Genomic DNA, 24957 nt, shown 5'->3' on the forward strand with positions numbered 1-24957 from the left:
ATTAAGAAGAACAAAAAACTACACTTTCTTCAAATAAACTTTTTTATCCGATGCCTAGATTTTGTGTCATTTTGGAACTACTAAAATTTTTTATTTCATTAGTAGTTCCAAAATGACACAAAATCTAGGCATCGGATAAAAAAGTTTATTTGAAGAAAGTGTATTTTTTTGTTCTTCTTAATGGCGGTACAAGCTCGTTTTTTTAATATTGTATTTAATTACAGAGTAATTTCCACACATTAATATATCTTTCAAATTGGGCTATGTACCGCCATTCTTTATTAGTACACGAATATGTGTGCCAAATATCTCGAAAAAATATTCAAAATTACAGCCGCAATCTTGGAACGCGTTTTCGCTACCTGTTGATCGCTACTGTTTCCTCTTAAAAATAAAAATTAAAATTAGCAGAAAATAGTAATTACAGCGTAATGCTATATAACGATTTTATAAAAACTGATATTGTTAGATATGTTTTAAATCTTTATTATTATTGTTTATTTTAATAATTATAAACAATTGAAAAATGCTTACTTTCGGGCTTAGTTTGTCTCATTTTAAAGAGCAAGTATTTTTGAAAGTTGTCTGTTAAAAGTTTTCATCTACAATGCGGTAGCTGTTTCGCAATATTGAAATGAATGAAAAAATCGCTTTTTTGCTTAAATGTTAATAATTGACCATGACCCAGTAAACTTTTCGATACACACGAGATGGTTTGCTTTTTCGATTGACTCCATCCAGATATTATTTATCCAGGATTGTTTAAAGCAAAAACAAAATTCACCATTCTAGTAGTTGTAAGTATTACAACGGTGCAGACCAGTGGAGGCTCGTGATTTTTACAATAGGGGAGGCTATACCTAACTGTAAAATATCTAGAAAAATTTGCACTAGTAAAAAAAATCCACCAAAAAAATCTGACGTAAGGCCCCATTTTTTTGACCATTTTTTATTTACATTTTATAATATCATCATAATTCATAATTTCATAATATCATATCATTTTAAAAATAGTTAAGTAATTAAATTGTAAAAGTGTAGTACCAAAGTCTGTGTCGTTTATTTGTTAACAATTCTATCTCTGTAAGTAGATATGCATATCAAAATAAATACAGATTTGAACTTTTGCAGTCCATACAGGTTGAAGGTTCACATTTTTTAAGATACTCAACTGAATTTTTTAATTCTAAAAGCGGCCTACTGCGAATCCAAAAACACGGTAAATTACCCATATTTTGCTTTGCATTACATATATCGGAAAAAGTTATTTGAACAAGTTGTTCCAAATATTATTCTAACCCCGCATACCAAATTTCATTACAAAATTCGCACTTTTAGTTTTTTCATTATTTGTAGTCAGGATCCTAAAATTGCAGAGGAGGCTACTTGCCCAATCTCCGGGCAGCGTGTGCGTTAAACTATAATGCAGCTCTAAGGAGACCGGGTCTCCGTAAACGCTGCTGGGCTGCGCTGAGCATAAGCAAGTGAGATTTTCCGTCCAGTTTTAGGATCCTGACTACAAATAATGAAAAAACTAAAAGTGCGAATTTTGTGATGAATTTTGGTATGTGGGGTTAGAACAATGTTTGCAACAACTTGTTCAAATAACTTTTTCCGATATCTCTAACGCGAAGCAAAATAGCAAAGTAAACAAACCAGTGTAGCAGGTGTAAAAAATTTATGGGGAGGCAAAGCCTCCCTTGCCTCCTCTGACCAGCCGCCACTGGTGCAGACTTAAACTAAAAGATAAGTATGAAACAAGAACTAACTACACTAAGGCTTGCCTAGTGTACCTTTAGTTTTCATTGTAATAGTCTTACGTTACAATAGTTTCGTTATTCTTAATATACTCCTCCCTTCGCGAGCAAATCATCCGAAACAGACTCCAGCCAGAGATGGACAGGCTCAGAGACAGGAGACAGTACAGAGCTCAACATTCTAGCAAACTATAATTACTCAGACTCACAGAATACATAACAGCTGGTTTCATCGGCAAGTAATATAGAAAAGCAGCTGGAAGTAAGCAAAGCCCTCGACACAGGGTGGTATGAAGAGCTGACATAAAAAATGAGAGATTAAGGATACAGAAAGGTAACGACGAAACTCATCTCCTCGTAGCTAAGCGACTGGTGGTTCAGGGTCTCGATATGGCCGGTTCTGAACACGGAATCCTGAAAATTGGAGTACCATAGGGGACAGTCTTATCGCCCCTTTTGTATTAGCATATATACAGCAGACGTTCCAAGAACACTCGGAACTCTAATCATCATTTATGCACACGACACTGCACTTGCGGCAAAACACTGAAACCTGGAGAAACCTACAGAGAACGCCTATAGCTGTAAGTAACCTACAGACCACACTGGGTACGATAGATGAATGTAGTATCCAATGGAAAAAATAAATAAATAAATCCAGAAAAGACCGAAGCGGTTATCTTAAAAAATAGAAAAGATAACCCAGACGAACAGCTAGCACTGCAAGACAGACAAATCGAATGACAAAACAAAGCTAAATAACTAGGAGTCACAACAAACCAAGGTCTAGCATTTACACCACATGTTAATGCAACAGCCCAGAAGACAGCAACGGTTATAAGAGAACTCACAGGAAGAAGAAGCAAATTAGCTATGAAAACAAAATCAAGACTGATCTCATCATCCTACCAATTATCACATATGCATCTCTTTCATGGGGGGACACAAGTCATACCAACAAAAAGAAGATCCAAGCAGCACACAAAAACTGCCTCAGTGAAGTTGCAACCGTGCGCAGATACATCGCCGAACGCTTCCTATTCAGAGATCTAAAGCAAATACGGGTACTGGGTATGATGGAGGAAAAAGCCAGAACAAAATTCTCAGAGCTAGAAGACCACCCAAACCGGATCCTGCTAGAGATATTTAGGTATGAGGTGTACCATAAATGGAAGCACACAAGACTCAAATAGCAAATATTGACAAACATATAATAAAGTCTAGCTAATCTCAGCTCAATCAAAAGAAGACAACGTGTTCAATGCTGGCATTGCAGTATAGTTACTGATTTTGATATGCTTTAGACAGTCCTCAAAAAAATCTACGAAAAATACAAAAAAAGTTTTCGGCCACACAAAAATTAACAAAACACTAACAAAAGGCGCAAGCCACAAAAAAATTATTAACAAAACCCAAAACAACGGGCAAAAGGGGCCCACATCCTGGAGCGCCGAATCGTCGAAGTGGAGGTAGCCCGCAGCGTGGACTCGAGGCCCGAGCAGATAATACAGATTGAAGATAAGTCGCGAGAGATAGAAGGAATAGAGCACCTCACGCTGGCCTGCATTGATCGAGGTAGGATTTCGTGTGTGAATTCTTGTACCAACAGCTCCCATATGACAAGCACATTGCTGATAGAGTGCCTCTATAGCGCATCAGAGTGCTATGGGATGGTTAGTGGATACTGTGGAACATTGGGGCGCGGTGTAGTGATTTCTGCTTACATGCGTTAATCTTCCTTGCCAAAAGGAACTGTATCACCCTAATGTCATTCTCAAGAGGTGTGCATATCTCTTCTTCTTCTTCTTCTTCTTCTTCTTTTGCCCTTTAATTCGTCCAATTTTGAACATAGGCTTCCCCGAGTTTCCTCCATTCGCTTCTGTTTAGTGCTCTCTGTTTCCAGTGCGTTCCTCCTATCTTTTTAATGTCGTCTCCCCATCTCATCTGGGGTCGTCCTCTTGCTCCCTTTCCTGTCCATGGTCTCCATTGTTGTATCGTGCTATTCCACCTATTGTCAGTTTGTCTAGCGTTATGACCTGCGAAGCTCCATTTTAGCCTGGTTATATGTTGGCCTGCGTCTTTGACTTTTGTTCTATTTCTGACTCAGTTGTTTTGCGTTTTGTCTGTCAATTTTACTCCTAACATTGCTCTCTCCATGGCTCTTTGTGTCTTCATTATTTTATCCATGTTTGCCTTGGTCAAGGTCCATTTTTGGCATGCGTATGTCAGAATTGGGAGTATGTACTGGTCAAACACTCTTGTTTTTAAGTATTGCTGTATTTTTTTATTCTTTAGGACCCATTTTTATTTTTCCAAATCCTGCCCTGGCTAATCTGACCCTTCTTTTTACCTCCGCTGTTTGGTTTTCCTTATTTATTTTTATCATCTGTCCCAAATATATATAATCATTAACCGCTTCTATTGTGGTGTCGTTTAGTATTACGTTTCTATTGTCTTGTGTGTTTGTCATTGTTTTTGTTTTGGCGAAATTCATTTTTAGACCTATTTGTTCGGATTCATTTGCTAGTTCGGTTAGCATGGTTTGTAGTTCTTCAAAACTTAATGCTATGACTACTACATCGTCTGCATATCTTAGGTGGTTTAGTTTCTTTCCATTTATGTTTATTCCCATGTTTGTCCATTCCATTGTTTTGAAAACATTTTCCAGTGCTAATGTAAATAGTTTAGGAGAAATAACATCTCCCTGTCGCACTCCTCTATTAATTGGTATGGGTTTTGTGGTTTCTTCCAATTGTACTGTCATTGTTGCTTTCTTATATATATTATGTATTAGCATTCTGTATCTGGAATCTATTCTACAGTTGTTTATAGCTTTTTCTATTGCCCACATTTCCACGCTGTCAAATGCTTTTTCGTATTCAACGAACGCTAAGTGCAGATCTATATGGTATTCGTTAGCTTTTTCTATTAGTGTCCTAATTGTTAGAAGATGGTCAGTGGTGCTATATCCCTTTCGGAATCCTGCCTGCTCTACTGGTTGATACGAGTCCAATTTGTGTGTTAGCCTGTTGTTGATAATCCTCATGAATAGTTTATACGTTTGCGACAGCAGTGAGATGGGTCTGTAATTTTTTATGTCCTTTCTGTCGCCTTTCTTAAATAGTAGGATTGTAAGACTTTCGTTCCATTCGTCGGGTATTTCTCCTTTATGTAGACACTAATTAAACAGATTTCTTAATGTTTGTAAGATTTCTTCTTTCCCTTCTTTCAACATTTCACCAAGGATTCCATCTGGTCCTGGTGCTTTGTTGTTCTTTAATTGTGATAGTGCTGCTTCTATTTCATAATTTTCTATTTTTGGTAATGTTTCTGAGTTTACATTCGTGATTGTTTTCTTGATATATTCCTGAGTGTTGAAGTTTGCGTCTTTCTTTGAGGTGTATAGTTCTTTATAAAATCTTTACTACTTCTTCTGATATCTTATCTTTTCTCCTCTCTTCCCGTCCTGTTTCATCCTTTATTAAAATGAGTAGTGGTTTCCCTAATTTGGCCGTAAGCATTTTAGGCCCTTATTTCTCTCAATTACTTTCTCGATTTCATTTTCAGTGTCTTTTCTTAGATCCTCTCTGGTTTTTCTCCTAATAAGTTTGTTTAGTTCTACGTATTCTACTGTGTTTCTTTTGTTTTCGCTTATTAGTTTTCGTCTACTTTCCATTAATTTAACTGTCCCGCTACTTAATCTATTTTCTTTTGTTGTTAGTTTTTTGGCAGTTTTCATTCCCGCTTCCAAGAGTTTTTCTTTCATTTCTTCATTAATCTCATTAATTTCTGACTCTTCCTTTGCTACTTTTTGTTTATAGTTTTCCCTTAAAGTGTGTCTATATTCTTCTGCGTTTTGTCTTATTCTGCTATGGTCAATAGCCGTTGGTTTTCTTCTAGATTTCTGCGTCTCTAGTTTGCTTATTTCTATTTTGGCTCGTAGTATGCGGTGGTCGCTGCCAGTTGAGAATTTATTAAGTGCAGTTACGTCTTCGAAGATTTGTTTATTTTGGCAGAGGAAGTAGTCTATTTCATTTTTTGTCACCCCATTTGGGGAGACCCATGTCCATTTTCGGTTTGGCTTCTTATTAAAGTATGTATTTATTGCATGAAGGTTTTTTTGTTCCCAATATTCTAGTAGTCATTCACCCCTAATATTCCTCGATCCAAGTCCGTAGTTTCCTATTTTGTTTTCTGAATCTTCCATTTTCTTTCCGATTTTTGCGTTAAAATCTCCCAAAGCGATTGTTGTTTTTATATTTTTGTCTTCCATTGCTGTGGTGATGTCATCATAAAAGTTATCAATTTCTTCCTCATCATGTGTTGTTGTTGGAGCATATACTTGTAGTAGTTTCATTCTTGTCTTCCTTTTAATTTCTAGTATGATATATCCTACTCTATCTGATATGCTCTTATACTCGATTACGTTTTGTTTAATTTTCTCTTTGATCAGAAATCCTATTCCTCCATATGTTTCGTCCTCCTTTCCTTTGTAATAGAGGCGATTTCCTGATTCTAGTTCTATACACATTTCTCCTCTTCTTTTGACCTCTGACAATCCTACAATGTCCCATTTGATTTTAGTTAATTTCTCTTTGAGTTCTTACAGCTTTTCATCTTGAGCCATGGATCTGATATTATATGTCGATATGTGTATTCTGTTGCATTCCTTCTTTTTCCGTTTTCTCTGATTCGTTCTTGTGGAGCTTTTGCCTCTCCCAGAATCCATGAGGCTGATCGGTTTCCCGATGTGGGACTCCGGATTTCTCCTACCCACCTGGGGCCCATTTCCGCTTTGTTGTAAGTTCGACATTGTTAGTTTGGGGAAAATAGCCATAAAACACCACGCTGGCCAGGCGGGTTGGTGAGTTGTAGGGATCACATTTCCTTGACTCCCTGTAACTGTTGTATGGTTATCCCGCGCATACTCGGTCGCCAGAGCCTCGTCTGTTATGTAGCAGGAGGCACCAGGTAATTTTAGACTACCACTCGTGCAGGTGAGGTTGACTTTTGGATCGATTGATGTATTGTTGTTAAGTCCGATCCCTTACCTCCCGCATGTCTCTTAGGATGGGTTAAACAATATTGTTTGCTTATGTTGTGGTCCTTTTCTTCCAAAATACATTCCTATAGATAGAGGCCTTACATGATTCGACCCACTTAAATACTTTATTTGCAAACCAGTGTCTAGCGAGATCACCGACAAGAATACTCTTTTATCTGTTGACTTTTCGATAATCTCAAGTATTATATTTTTGGTACGTGACAATAAAATTATGTTAAAATTGTACCACTTCACACTAATGTAATCCTTTATAATAAAAATAATATAAAAAAAAACAATAAACATAAATAATATCAAAATATGTCATCCACTCAATCACCACTCACCATTGTAATAGATAAGATAAAACATCGAGCGGTACAAAATTTTATGTTTATTTGTGTTTACTTATTAGAAACAGAATACGTGGAGTACCTACATGAATATCTAAGGAATATAATTTTAAGATAAGATAGTTTCGTCTGTTTTCCTGATTCATTTAATAATAATAACAATTATTATCATATTGCATTTTTAATATAATGTCAGCTATAAATTGTTATACATCCTGGGAAATTAATTTTTGTCATATTTTATTAGTGAGGATTCTACACTATTCTACAGCTTCAGCTGCAGCTCACATCTTAACCACCATCTTTTTCTATTTCTCTATCCTTCCTCTTGGATAGCTCTATCCTCCTATGTAACTCTTGAATACTGATATTACCGGTCTTATTTATTTAGCAGGTTCATAGTTTTTAGCTTTTTTAGGCCATCTATAATCTCTCATTCTCTTTACGTGCCCATACGATATAAATTGCCCTGTTTTGTTCTGTTTTGCCCAGTATTATAATATAGTTGCTGTAGGGTATAAGCTTTTTTCCCATTTTTGAACATCCACCATTATGAGGTTTTTTGGTGTATTGCAGAACGACTCGAGTTCGACAAAAAACGATAAAAGGCCACCTTTTTGACCATATTATCGGCAATATTCACAAATGCGATTGTCAGATGACCTGAAGAAGCACGCCGGGTCAAAATGAATGCCAATTTCCCAAGATAGAGAGACATGGAAGAGAGAAGAGGAATCCTATATGAAAGCATGGATGTTTAGAGCTGATTAGATAGATAGGTAGATCGGTAATATTATTAAACACAAATATTTGACATTCCAAACACCTTCCACACTTTGTTGTAGATCGGCAGTTGCTTCAAGGACTGTTTCGAAGTGTTATAGCCTTTATAGTCTTCAATGTTACTGAGCTGTATGTATTTCTACTCCCTCTTGAGTTTTTGATTTATGAGTATAACATCATTTCCCGTTAACTATCAGATTTGTGAAAACAAAGCCAGGTTAGGCTGGATTAGATCGGGAAATTTGCAGATCTGGAACATGCCGTGGTACAGTTAAAATTGCAGAGTCATGAAGCAATACAGCACCTGTTTAACAAGATCTATCTCTTGAAGGAGACCTATTGGACCTAAAAATTTTGTAACGCCGCAAAAACGCAGATATTCATGGTTAACCGGAATTCTAATCACCTAGACAACTAGGTGATTAGAATACAAAGATACACCGACGATACAGAGATAAGTCTCTAAAACTACATATCCACAAGGAAAAAGGTTTTCCTTAACTGGCTGTGTACAATATATTACAAAATATAAGGAAAATCCTTTATAAAAGGTATATTTATTAAAACTTCCTAAAAAGGGCTACATTACAAAAGTAGAACTAGTTTTCGATCTGATTACAGATCATAATTAGTGCTGACCTAAAATAGGTATAACCTAATAAGTTAAAGCAAAATTTAAAATTGAAAGGCGGGTTGACGTTACTAGTGAATAACGAACGTGGCTCACGCCTACGTATTTTGCCTGTGCTGTTGCTAGATATTTTATTATCATTCAACACAGAACATTCAATAAAAAAAAAATACACTCCGTTTAGACTTATACGAGGATTTGGAAATTGTCAAGGACCTTAAGAAAATTCCCAACTGTGTCAATCGACAAACATCCCTTAACCGCAATTTTGTCCTCATTCACCGTCAATTATTCTTATCATTCCTATTACTTTCTATAACTTTCTCTTCTTCTATTCTATCCGCTATCTTCTTTAACCTATTCACTCCTTTTCAACTATCTTCTTCGTTCCCTCACTGGTTCCAAACTCCTTTACACACACTTATCATTACTAACCACATGAACCCCTTTTAATCAAAACCCTGTTCTTTCATTTCATTTCTTCATTCAGTTCAACCCTCATACCCAATTTTCTCTCAATCCTTCTCTTTCCTTTGACCTTTTCCAGATATATTTTACCTCCACACCTAACATTCCATCACTTTATTTCAGTTCTCACATTTAAACTCAGTCATTATTGCAATTAAATTATAACAATATTCACTCTCTTAATTTTGTTTTGCTAATTCTACTTTATTCATTACACCTGTTTTCTATATTAATTTAATCTTAATTTTATTTTGTATCAATTTGGCCTCACCTATAATCTACAATTATTTATCTTTAATTTTACATATTCACCATTGTGTCACAAGAATTTTCTCAATTTTATAAAAAAAGTTTCATTAGTAATTGCACAAGAGCTCTAAAATTCTATATTAATTTTAGAGTTCGGGTGCAATTTGTTGCGATTATTTCATGAATAAAACTGTTCAAAACCAAAATTTTATTGTAATTTATTTATGTAAGTACAAATTAATACAATTAAACCAAAGTTTTTATAAATATTTGACGATTGAAAGTCATCACTTTAATAATTTTTAAAACATTAATTGTCATTAATGTCACTGAATGTATTTTTTCCTAGCAACGAAGGGCATCTGACGTAATATAGTTAACGACGGGAGATTATCAAAAATTATCGATTTAATTCAGATTTATGTAGCTTTCTATTGGTCAGAATCTCCTATGAATGAAATAATCAGTAGTAATTGCACAAGAGCTCTGAAATTATTGAATTTTTCCCGAGTGACACTTTGACAGTTTTAATTTCACGAGCCGAAGGCGAGTGAAATTATGTCAAAGTGTCACGAGAGCAAAAATTCTATATTAATTTCAGATGTCGAGTGCAATTTGTTGCGATTGTTTCATGAATAAAACTGTTCAAAACAAAAATTTTATTGTAATTTATTTATGTAAGTACCATTAAACACACAGTTTTTATAAATATTTGACGATTGAAAGTCATCACTTTTATAATTTTTAAAACATTAATTGTCATTAATGTCACTGAATGTATTTTTTCGTAGCAACGAAGGGCATCTGACGTAATATACTTAACGACGGGAGATTATCAATAATTATCGATTAATTCAGATTTCTGTAGCTTTCTATTGGTCAGAATCTCCTACGAATGAAATAATCATAATAATTGCATTCCTTTAATCATACATTTCCTACTATCAGATTGCCTACATCTTAACTCCAATTAATTTATTTTTTAACTTTTCACCTACATTCAAATAAAAAAATTTCTCTTCTACATATTACAACCACCAATACAATTAGGTCTGGATCCCGCGTATGAAAAAAAAGTTGATTAATAGCAAGCTGAAAATTTGTTTATAGCTTAAGGGTGTCTAGTCGGACAAACTTTGATATATGGGAACACTGGAACAGGGGAAGTTTTAATTGTGGAACAGGTTAAAAATTTGGAACGGTCAGACCACGAAAACGGCACATTTTATGTTTATTTTAGGTTTATTTTGTCCGACAGAACAGACTTAAACTCTCCGAACAGAGATTAAACTCTCACGCAAAAATCAGACTGCTATTTATCACCAAATGGGCGTTTTAATGAGTGGAACATGTAGAATATGTCAAATGACAGGAATTATGACAGGTGATAAATAGCAGTCTGATTTTTGCATGAAAGTTTAATCTCTGTTCGGAGAGTTTAAGTCTGTTCTGTCGGACAAAATAAATGTGCCGTTTTCATGGTTTGACCGTTCCAAATTTTTAACCTGTTCCACAATTAAAACTGCCCCTGTTCCATTGTTCCCATATATCAAAGTTTATCCGACTAGACACCCTTAAGCTATTAACAAATTTTCAGCTTGCTATTAATCAACTTTTTTTTCATACGCGGGATCCAGACCTAAATATTAATATACATGTTTGTGACATAGTAATTTCTTTGTATAATAATATCCCAATTCAAAATTTAAAATGTTCTTCTATCTCACCACCTTCTTATTTATTTTTATTTCTATCATTACTACTAATCAGCTCACTTTCTTCTTCTTGATTAATTTGATCAATTTAATTTTATTTTATAGAGTCGATTTGTAGTTACGGTTAAAAATGATTTTATTTTGTAAAACACATTTTTTAAAAACAATAGATTTGAATAACAGACATTTTCAGATATTAAAATCTTTACCATATCATCGTTTTGGATCATGACTTTTGTTTTAAATTCTTTTGAAAATCGACTACCTTCTTCCGTAACTGTCAATGTCACATCAAGCATTTCCTTACAAACCTTTGACACTTGGTAGTCATCGTTGACCTAAGATGGTTTATTTGGTCCTCGGGTAGAGTATCACCATGTTCCCAGAGGAACATCCATTAACATCGGCGTTTAGCCTTTACAATATTATTTTAATATAATGTAGATTGATTTATAATCACAACCTTTGTTTGGTTCTGGGGCTATTCTGCAAGTATTCAAGTAAGTAATCATAACCACACTTTTTTAACTTTTAAAATTTCAACGATCTTTTCAATTTTAATAGTGGGATTACTTATTTGAATTTAGATTCAATGATGATGGACCGATAGGTTCGAAAACGTTCTGATGAACACATTTTATTCAATCCATTGTGGATTTTTAAAAAGAAATTTAGTAAATATACCTTTTACTTAGAAGTGGTTTTGCTTCATTTTCCAGTTTGTTTAACTATAAGGTATACAACCAACCCAGGGAACTACCCCTTTTAATTTTATTATCTATTTTCAAACTCGAGCAGTACATTTGTATTTATGCAATGCATAGATACAAATTTGTATTTGTGAATAACGAACGTGGCTCACGCTTACGTATTTTGTCCGTGCTATTGTTAGATATTTGAGGCGTTCTTTGCAAAAACCCCATATGTCACTTTTTACAACATCGGAGATATTTAAAAAAAAAGTTATTTAATTGAACCCTATTAAGTTTACGGAAATTCTCAAATTAGTGATTTATTATTTTGATGATTACACACAGTTTACAATATAAATAACATTATTTTTTCCTTTTGTTTATTTCTGAAGGACATTTATTCATTTGACATATGGGGTTTTTGCAGGAATTTTTCATTAATTTATAGGAAAAACGATATTTATAGTAATAAACCAAAATAAAAAATGAACGAAAAATGGTCTTTACTTATAAAATCACACAACACAACTATTCGAAGGAACTTTAACCTATAAAAACCTACTGACGTGGTTAAAGGGCATGCCGGTACACTGGGTAATGAGAAAGTTGATGAGTTGGCCAAAGATGCAATAAAAAAAGTTGAGATACTAACTCACATCTTATCAACAGATGCAATAAATGACGTCAAAGTTAGAATAAATAAAATATTGAAAAAAGAATGGAAAAATATTACAAGCATGTAAAAAAATTTATATTTTTCTTTACATCAAGAACTTCCTCCGCCACCTGAATACGTATTTAAATATAACCTGCCAAAGCAAGATATTTCTACTATCGTCAGATTAAAAACTCGACACGGGAAATATGAGGCACATCTGCACAAATTAGGAATAATTAATTCATCATTCTGTTTTTGTGATAATGTTTCGATTGGAGATTTAAACCATATTATTTTCATGGAATGCAAAATTACCTGTGGCTAACGGGTTCGCATCCAAGCCATTTTTCACACACACACACACACACACACACACACACACACACACACACACACACACACACACACACACACACACACACACACACACACACACACACACACACACACACACACACACACACACACACACACACACACACACACACACACACACACACACACACACACACACACACACACACACACACACACACACACACACACACACACACACACACACACACACACACACACACACACACACACACACACACACACACACACACACACACACACACACACACACACACACACACACACACACACACACACACACACACACACACACACACACACACACACACACACACACACACACACACACACACACACACACACACACACACACACACACACACACACACACACACACACACACACACACACACACACACACACACACACACACACACACACACACACACACACACACACACACACACACACACACACACACACACACACACACACACACACACACACACACACACACACACACACACACACACACACACACACACACACACACACACACACACACACACACACACACACACACACACACACACACACACACACACACACACACACACACACACACACACACACACACACACACACACACACACACACACACACACACACACACACACACACACACACACACACACACACACACACACACACACACACACACACACACACACACACACACACACACACACACACACACACACACACACACACACACACACACACACACACACACACACACACACACACACACACACACACACACACACACACACACACACACACACACACACACACACACACACACACACACACACACACACACACACACACACACACACACACACACACACACACACACACACACACACACACACACACACACACACACACACACACACACACACACACACACACACACACACACACACACACACACACACACACACACACACACACACACACACACACACACACACACACACACACACACACACACACACACACACACACACACACACACACACACACACACACACACACACACACACACACACACACACACACACACACACACACACACACACACACACACACACACACACACACACACACACACACACACACACACACACACACACACACACACACACACACACACACACACACACACACACACACACACACACACACACACACACACACACACACACACACACACACACACACACACACACACACACACACACACACACACACACACACACACACACACACACACACACACACACACACACACACACACACACGCTCACTCACACACAGACACACACACACACACACACACACACACACACACACGCACACACACACACACACGCTCACACACACCCCCCTTTCACACATACTGCATAAATACAAATTTGTGTCTATGCATTGCATAAATACAAATGTACTGCTCCAGTTTGAAAATAGATAATCAAATGAGGCGTTCTTTGCAAAAACCCCAGTAGTCCTTTTGTTCCGAAAATGGACTTATGCCATCTATGGATTGAAGGACTAATTATCTACGTTCCTTGCGTAAGAAACTTCCATTAAAGTTACAGTAGTCCAAAATATAAGCGACAAATGTATAGGCGATTCCGCATAAACCCCATATGTCAAGCGCAATTCCCTTAGTTAATGACTATTGGTGTTTTTGCGGGAAACTTTATCGCTTGGATGTCCCATTGCCCATATAAATACTACTTCCACTTTAGACAAATTATTTTTTATATTACATAAAATTTAAAAGTGGTAGTTCCCTGGGTTGGCTGTATACCTTATAGTTAAACAAACTGGAACATGAAGTAAAACCACTTCTATGTAAAAGGTATATTTACTAAATTTCTTTTTAAAAATCCCAATGGATTGAATAAAATGTGTTCATCAGAACGTTTTCGAACCTATCGGTCCATCATCAGTGAATCTAAAATCAAATAAGTAATCCCACTATTAAAATTGAAAAGATCGTTGAAATTTTAAAAGTTAAAAAAGTGTGGTTATACGGGCAAAATCCGTAAGCGTGAGCCACGTTCGTTATTCACTAGTATTGTCAACCCGCCTGAATAGAGTTGAAAAAAAGGTATAGCTTATACTCACAAGATGCTGACAGGCTAGTTACCACAGAAAATATTTAGGTAAATACCCTTTAAAGTTATTCAGTCACGGAAACATTCTTCTTCTTCTTCTTTTTTTATAGACATGACTCTGTCTATTTTTTCAATGTGCCTCTAGTAAGTTGTCGTTCCATCGTTTTCGTGGTCTTCCCACTGATCGTCTTCCTATTGGGGAACCGTCTCTCGCTGTCCTGACTACCCTATTGGTTGTCATTCGGCTTATGTGGTCATTCCATTCTATTCTTCTGTTTCTTACCCAGTTATTAATGTTATCTACCTTGCATCTCCGTCGTATATTAGTACTTCTAGCTCTGTCCCATAGAGTCTTACCATCGATTTTTCAAAGGGTTTTCATCTCGGCTGTTTCGAGCAATCTTTTTGTCCTCTCTGTGTCGGGTCGTGTTTCTGCCGCGTATGTCATTATTGGTCTGATGACTGTTTTGTAAATTCTGCCTTTCATTACTTTTCCGATATTTTTATTTCTCCATATTGTGTCATTCAGGCAATCTGCGGCTCTGTTTGCTCTATTCACTTGATCTTCTACTTCTGTTTCGAGCGTTCCGTAGCTAGATAGTGTTATGCCTAGATATTTAAGCTCCATCACTTGTTCTATTACCTGACCTTCCAGCTTCAATTTAGATCTTATTGGATCTGCTGTTATAACCATGCATTTTGTCTTTTTGAGGAAATTAACATGTTAAATTTTCTGGCGATTATGTTGAATTGGTGCAGCATACGTTGTAAATCATCTTCACTTTGAGAGATTAGTATTGCATTGTCCGCATAGCAGATTATTTTAAGTTGTTTTTCTCCCATTTGGTATCCTTTTTTAGTTGAAAGGAAACATTGACTGTAATAATTAAAATAAACATGGATGTATTAGATAACACATGAATTAGGCCCCGACTACTATCTGACCCTCAACTGAGTTGAATTCGTTCCTCACATGTTGAACGATCGTTGGCAACTAATTATAGTAACAGAGATCTTGAAAGATGTCAAGACTAAACTGAAAGTGCAACAGGAAGTACTTATATGTACCTATTGGTTATGTAGCCAACAGTATCAGACTTGTTAAAATTAAAAAACAGTAACGTACATCACTCTACTGGAGAATTCTCACGACGAGGTCGAGGCGCGTGTTGAAGCGAGATTCAAGTGGGTCCCAATTTAAACGTCGGCAAAGAGAGATATAATATATATAATAGTGGAAAATAAAGAGAACGCAGATACCCCACAAGACGGTAAAATTAGTAATATTTACACTTTGTGATAAAATGTCCCGAAGAATACAGGCAACCAAAAAGTTGACCGCTCTCAGTGGTGGAGATAAAAATATTAGTTGGTTTTTTTAATTCTCACAATGATAAAAATTAGAACAAAACGTAGTTTGACCATAAAATTACCACGCCACTGATCATACCCTCGGCTGACGAGACATCCACACTATCCACAGGCTAATAAATTTTAGCATTTGGTGTTATTTTAAGGGTCATAAATACCAAATTTTGACAGAAATTTCTCTATCTCTTCTTACGTTTAATCTTTTTCACGTTGGGTTGAATTCCGTCTTCAGTTTTTATCTTTTTCTGTTACATTTTTTTATTTCACTCATAATGTCGCAACACGCTCTGTCAGTTTTCCTCTTACTATGATTAACAAGTGATGTTCGTTACATATTTTTTCTCTAAGGTTAAATATCTGGGCAGCAGGATTAGTGAGGATCTGAAACCTGACCTAGAAATCCAAGTCCGAATCAAAATGACAAGGACAAAATTATTAAAAATGCGAAGCCTCTTATATGATAAATCACTTGATGTAGAACAATTTTGTAATAATAATAGTCTCCCGTTTTATACCGCTAACGCGGCTTTGGGATTATAGCAGGGTAGTCTGCTATCAATTATTACCCCTGATTTTACCCAAGGTACTCATTTTTAATCAGGCTGAGTCGAGCTGGAGCCTATAGATATTTTAAAAATATCTAGATGTTCTGGCCGGCGCTGGGTTTCGAACCCCTGCCTACCTGCGTGGAAGTCAGACATGCTACCGCCTGAGCTATCCGGATACAACTTTGTAAAGTATTATAAACATTCTACACTGTTATATGGAGAGGCCTGGATGTTAAATGTTGCCAGTTTGAAGAGACTTCAATCATTTTTGAAACCTGGATATATAGACGAATATTACGAATACCATGGACTTTCTACACCACCAATTTTTAAGCTCTCCACCGAATAAGCAAATAACGTGAGTTGATTGAAATCATAAAAACTATATATCTGGGACATGTCATGAGTAGTGTTGGAAAATTCTCGAGAATGAAAAATCGGAGAATATTCTCGAGAATATTCCCGAGAATATTCTCGATATGGAGAATTTTTTAAGAATGACCTTATGACTCGCTTAGGGATATTGTTAAAGATGAAATAGGGTATTAAAAGTCATGAAATTATATGAGACGAAACAACAGTGTCCTTTATACAGTATGTCACTGTAAGTTGTATCCATATGGAAAACTTTTTTATTATTAGTTTTACGAAAAAAAGTTATTATTTATAAAAAGCTCTGCATGGTCCAAAACCTAATATTTAACTATCAAATATCAATTGTTTTGAATATTATACGAGGTATGTCAAAAAGTTTGAATTTCACTCAAGAGTAAAGTAGCTTTATTTCTCACAATATTGAAATTTCCTATTATGAAAAGTTGTTTAGAATTAAAAAATATGTTCTAGTATGCAACTACATCCTTCTAATTGAAAAATTATTTTTTTTGAAAAATTATGGGTAACATAACATTATTTTCAGTTATTTCAATTCAAATAACTCTTTTATTATTAATTTTACGAAAAAAAGATATTCTTAAAAGTTCTGCATGGTCTAAACCCTAAAATACAACCATCATATGTCAAATTTTATTAATTTTATACGAGGTATGTCAAAAAATATGAATTTCGCTCAAGAGTAAAATACGTTTATTTTTCACAATACCGAAAATTGTTATTATGAAAAGTTATTTAGAATTAAAAACTATGTTTCAGTATGTAATTACATCCTTCTAATTGAAATATTCTGAACTATAAAGGTACTTTACTTTTGATCTAAATTTATCTTTTTTGACATACCTCGTATAAAATTGATAAAATTTGATATAAGATGGTTGTATTTTAGGTTTTAGACTATTCAGAACTTTTTATTAAGAATCACTTTTTTTCGTAAAATTAATAATAAAAGAGTTATCAGAATTGAAATAACTGAAAATAATGTAATTTTTCAAAAAAATTGTTTTTTTTTTCAATTAGAAGGATATAAATGCACATTAGAATATAGTTTTTAATTCCAAACAACTTTTCATAATAGCAATTTTCAATATTGTGAAAAATAAAGCTACTTTACTCTTGAGTGAAATTCAAATTTTTTGACATACCTCGTATAACATTCATAAAATTTTATATCTGATGGTTGAATCTTAGGTTTTGGACCATGCAGAGCTTTTTATGAAGAATAACTTTTTTTCGTAAAAATAATAATAAAAAAGTTTTCCATATGGATACAACTTACAGGGATATACTGTATATAAAAAATATAAAAACAACAGAAAAGACAAAATGCATTTGATAAAAAAATGAAATTTTCTTCTTAACAGCAAATAATCGATGTGGTGATCAAATCTGAAAAACATGAGGACTCAGATTCAGAATAGGTTTCTATCATTAGCTCATCCTGGTCAGCTACATTCTACATTTCAATGTACTCTCAATACAGCCATGTATTGGTCTATGTCTAGCAATTTTAAATTGTGAGCAATAAACATTAACTTACTAGCCCGTTTAGCAGTAAGCCGATTTCTTTTAGAGGAATGGATAAAACCATAAATACTGAAACTTCTTTCAGTCGCTGCACTGAATGAAGGCATGCTTTATATCAACTTCTATTTTAGTTAATTTTTTTCCTAAACATGTACCTTTTTGCCATATGATTGGGTCTAGTTTTTCAATTGCTTTTACAAAGTATGGTTTTCCAAAAAAATCCTAGACCAATAAAGTGCCAAATGTGCCATTATTTAAGCTGAGTGATCACCATGCTTTAAAGTTGGTAAATTATCTATAAACTCAGTTCCCTCGGCTTGTTCTTCTCTGCTTAAATGAACACTATTCTAAATATTTGCACATTAACCCGGCGCCTGCCACGTGGCTTTGCAAGGCGCCAACTGCCACGTGGGGTGCTCACAGCACCCCTTAAAAATTTTCTGTGATCTACTTGTTTAAAAAACAAAATAATGTGTTGAGTAACACAAGAAGATAAATAAACATGTTTTATTAACTTATTAGCCACTAATATGTTATAAAAGTTAAAAAATAAAATAAAAAAGGTGTCATAAGCAAATTAGCAAGTACCAAGCCCTAATAAATGAAGTCAAGTAAAATATCTAAAAAAATTAAGATTTAGTTAGTATAGAGTCTACAGGGTGATCAACTTCTGTGACAAAGTCCAATATATCTGTTACTATACAATATATGAAAAAAAGTTGTTAATAAAAGTTATAGACACCTTTAATGTACACATTTTAAAATTAGTGAGAAATATACAGGGTCCTCCATAACACGGTGCCAAACCAAAGTTTTGTTTTTTTAAATGGAACACCCTATATTTTATTCAAAATCTGGTTTCTCTACATTTTTCTGATTCTAGAAATATAACACTTGTCGAGGGTTATACTGAGTGTTTCAAAGTTACGAGCACTTTTATTAAAAAATCATACTGATTTGATCGCCCTGTATGTTTCTAACGGTGCAATATAAACTTATTTTTTTAATGTTTTTGACTGTCAATATTAAAGTAGTTTTGCAGCAATGTACAATTTTTTTATAACTACACAAATTGTATACAGGGTAAGTCAAAATGTAAATACAAGATTTTCTTTATAATTTTAAATAGAACACCCTGTATTTTATATTATTATCGAAAAGTTCTATTACTATACTTACATATCTTTTAAATATTCCCTATACCTAAAGTTATTAGTTTTCGAGATACTTTAGTTTTATTTTTGATAAGAGCATGTATTACTTAGTTATTAATAACAATACTTTAATTTATTAAAATTTATTTAAAAAACTAAATTTAATAAAAAATATGTTTAACATACATATGTTATTACGTTCTTATGTTATAAAAGGTGTTCACAATGACCTCCCATAACGTCTACACAAGCCTCGAGACGAGTTTCGAAAGACCTACTGATGTTTGTAAGCATTTGTTGTGTGACACTTTGAAAGGCGTTTTGAATCCTTATTTTCATATCGTCAACTATTGTTGGAGGTGCCCTATACACTACATCTTTAATATAACCTAAAAAAAAGAAGTCCCCTTCGTTTAATTCTGGTGATCTGGGTGGCCAGTGAACTGGCCCATCTCTTCCTATCCATCTTTCAGGAAATAGTTCATCGAGTTCACCGTTGACAAGTGCGTTTTGGTGAGCAGGGGCTCCGTCGTGAAGGTACCACATATGTTGCCGGATGTTTAATGGTACATTTTCAAGTAGAATAGGTAAATGATTCACTAGAAAATTTAAATAAACCTCACCATTTACCGATTCCTCAAAGAAAAATAGAACTATAACGTAATTGCCTATGATTCCACCCCAACCATTTAAGGACCATCTCGTTTGACTATGTGTCTGAGCACAGTATGGATTGGTTGTGGAATAATAATGAAAATTGTGTCTGTTTACACTACCATTTTTGTGGAATGTTGCCTCGTCTCCAAAAAAAGGACAAACTCAAAAAAATCTCTCAGTATAAATATTTGTTTTTGTGACCATTGACAAAATTGTACTCTTCGTTCGAAATCATCCCCAACAAGTTCCTGATGTAATTGTATATGATATAGGTGCATGTTGTTTTTCTTGAGTATGTTTTGGATCGATCCATAACTTATATCTTGCTCTCTTGTAATATTTTGAATACTTGTGTGACGATTTTCTGTAACAGGCAGTAAAACATTTAATTAATTTTCATCCGTAATAATGATTTTTGTTTTTTCCTTTGCTTCATAAACAGAACCAGTACGATTAAACCTGTCTAATAAGTGGTCAAATGCTCTCTTATTTGGTTGTTGATGCTATGGACACCGTTCCTTATAAATTCTTGTGGAAACTAATGAGTAATGAGTTTTTGAAACACTCTCCTAAAATCCGTATCATGTCTGTCATTTCTTTACGACTAAAATTCATTGTTAGGCAACAAATATAACAATATGGCAAACAATTATAATCAATAACAAAAGTAAAAACGTACAGATAATTAAAATCTAATATGACAGTTCTTGTGTCAATTACTTCAAAGCCACCTTAAAAAAGAAATAGCAGCAATTTATAGTTCCCATTTCTTCGCGGAAAAGTAATACCATTTTGTTAGTAAATATAAAATTATCGTTATTGTATAGAATTTACCATAAAATTGGAGAAAAAATGAAATGCAGTCTAATTTTAATTATCATTAACAAACTCATTGGAGGTTTCTATTATTAAGGGTAATTAATTTACTGTAATAAACGTATCTATGAGTTATCCACAATGAAACTAAAATATCTCGAAAACTAACAACTTTAGGTATAGGGAATATTTAAAAGATATGCAAGTATAATGAAAGAACTTTTCGATGGTAATATAAAATACAGGGTGTTCCATTTAAAAATATGAAGAAAATCTTTTATTTGCATTTTTACTTACCCTGTGTAAAATTTGTGTAGTGATAAAAAAATTGTACGTTGTTGCAAAACTACTTTAATGTTGACAGTCAGCAACAGTAAAAAATGGGTTTATATTATACTGTTAGAATTATACAGGGCGATCAAGTCAGTATGTTTTTTTGATAAAAATGCTCATAACTTTGAAACACTCAGTATAACCCTAGACAGGTGCTACATCTTTTTAATCAGAAAAATGTAGAGAAACCAGATTTTGAATAAAATACAGGGTGTTCTATTTAAAAAAACATAACTTTAGTTTGGCACCGTGTTATGGAGGACCCTGTATATTTCTCACTAATTTTAAAATATGTACATTAAAGGTGTCTATAACTTTTATTAATAACTTTTTTTCATATATTTTATAATAACAGATATATTGGACTTTGTCACAGAAGTTGATCACCCTGTATATTAATAATTTAAATCAGTTATTTCCATAAAAAATATAAATTTGACCTGTTTATCAAAAATACAAAAAAAAATTTAAAACTTAAAGTGCCAGATGATGACACCCCAATTCGACTTTAGAGCTATAAGTTCAGAATGACACTAAATAACCACTTCAAACACTAACACATATGTGCTATATAATATTATAGAAAGCTACTATGACGCACAGCTCGGTTACCAAACTTGAAATACCAAATATTTGATAAAAATGTGTTATGGGGTGCTGGTAGCACCCCACGTGGCAGGTGCCGGGTTAATATAGCGCCAAAACAATAAACACTGACACTGTAAATATCCTAGTATTTCATGGGATTCCCCAGCCCCGGCTACTTCGATTTTCGGGGATTTTATCTAAGATGATTATATACCTTTATGTCAAAAATGATTTATATCAAATGTCACTTATAAATGTTTAAATTGAGAAAGTTACTGTAAAAATGAATAAAACACCTTAAAAGTCATGATAATTCTTATATAAAACGAAATCTCGCTAGAAGAATCCCATCTGAAGTTATTCGCAATCCTTTGTTGAACTTTATTAGAGATTTTCGTAGGTCCGATAAACAAAAATTAACGTTAACTGAATTAGTGAGAAGAGGAGCCCAAATTTGAAGAAAGATGAGCGAAATAGACTATTTAATTCCTTTTTGTAAACTTTAAGATAAATTTATGTCGTTTTATAATCAAAATTTAACTCTCACGCACAAGTTGTAGTCCATGTGACTAACAACTTCAGTGAGAACTTGGGTTTATTATTATGTACTAAATGCTACAAATAAACTCTATTATTATTATTATTATCGTGTGATTCTCCGGCAGGTCAAAAAAAAAGCATTTCATGAAAGGGAGCGGCAAGTAGGTGTTTGGGCTTCAAGAATAATAATGTTTGGGATGCAAAAAATATACTTATGGGTTGTTGTAAATATAGAAAAGTATAGAAAAGTAAAGAAAATTCTCGCTGAAAATTTTCTGGCGGAGAATATTCTCTTGAGAATACTCTCTTCTTACATCACTAGTCATGAGAAGCAAGCAAGATGATTTTCTACAGATCGTAATCGAGCGTAAGATTGCATGCACAAGGACGAAGATAGTGCTCCTGTTTTTAATATAAACAAGATTGGACAGGCCTCGGCTCCTGAGAAAGACCTAAAATAAAAAACCTTTGCTAATATTGTTGCCAATCTTCGATACCAGAACGCACTCGAAGAAGAACAAACACTGCAAAATAGTGTTTTAGAGTGTTCATTCCTATATATGGAAAATTATGCTTTTAATTTTTGAACAGTAGGATAAAAAGTCATCACCCACTGCCCACTGATATACGAATACTGTAATATAGTATAGGCGTCGTCAACAGGAGAACTTAAAAACTATTATTAGACTGGAGATAATAACCAGAGCGCATGAGTTAAAATAGATATTTAGAAAACTAAAGTAATAATAATTCATAGCAATAGATATATGTAATCAAACAGAACTCAATAGATCTCAAACAGAACTCAAACAGAACTCTATGACAGGATAGGACGTACTGACAATTGTATTATTTTTTCCATTTCTCTCAGAAACGCAGGGCCATTAAAAATCATTATTGTAAACGCATAACTGCACATCAACGCATATTTTAGAAATTTGGATCTACCTTAGAATGATATGCAACAAGTAAGTATAGAATTGTATTCTTTGTTTTGAAAAACTCGCTCTTCTAATATCTTACAAAATTTCTTATTATTACTGAACAACTTTGTCTCTTTACAATTCTACTTTACGTACCGTCTCCCAATTAGAGGTTGAATATCATCATGACTCGCTTTATTTTATCTACCGCTGCTGTGAAAATGGAACTGCATTTAAACCACCCCCTAAAAATTTTCAACTTTGATACCTTCCTTCTTTCTATACTCCTTTCTCCTCTTATCTTTCCCTGTATTATCAGTCTTAGTATTTAATATCCTTATACCCTCATTACGGGTCCCAGATATTGTAACTTTCTTATTTTATTAATTTTATTATTTCGTATTCTTTGCCCATTTCTCACCCACTTCCGTGTTGGTTTTCGTACGTGTCAATGCTATTCTAAGAGTCCTGCTGTAACACCATATTTCAAATACCTGTAGCTTATTTATTAGACCTCGATCGCGCGTAAAAAATATTAAAAGCAAGCTGAAAATTTGTTAAAAGCTTAACGGTTTGTCGTCCGACAAAATTTGGTGTACGGACGAGAACACTGGAACAGGGGAAGTTTTAATTATGGAACAGGTTACAGGTTTCGAACGTCAGACGCCGAAAACCCATCCATCCCATGTATTTTGTCGGAGAGAGCTTTCAATTGATTTGTTACCCTTTCATTAAACTCTCATGCAAATATCAGACTGCTATTATTTATCACCAACATAATTCCTGTCATTTGATTTGTTCTACGTGTCGGACTTATAAAAATGCCTAACATATTTGTCCGACGAACATTTTTCCATAGAATATAAAGTTTTCTATTGAATAAACTTAAAAACCACCTTCTAGTTTTCACAATCCTAAACTTGTCAAGATGACATGTTTTTTTTTTTTTTTTTTTTTTTATTGAAAATTTACCGCATCCACCAAGAGGTGATTAGCGGGAATACAGTGTAGAAGTACAGTTCCAATAACTTACAATCTATAATATAATTCTATGAGTTTTAAATAATTATCGATATTATTTTCTATAATTACAGTATGTATCTTAAATTAAGAATACAGTGTAGGTATAACTTCCAGTAATTTAGATTCTATAATATAGCCCTATACATTTTAAATAGTTTGCGATATTGTCATAGTAACCATCTGTGCCT

Source organism: Diabrotica virgifera, chromosome 2, assembly GCF_917563875.1.
Source record: "Diabrotica virgifera virgifera chromosome 2, PGI_DIABVI_V3a".
Lineage (NCBI taxonomy): Eukaryota > Metazoa > Arthropoda > Insecta > Coleoptera > Chrysomelidae > Diabrotica > Diabrotica virgifera.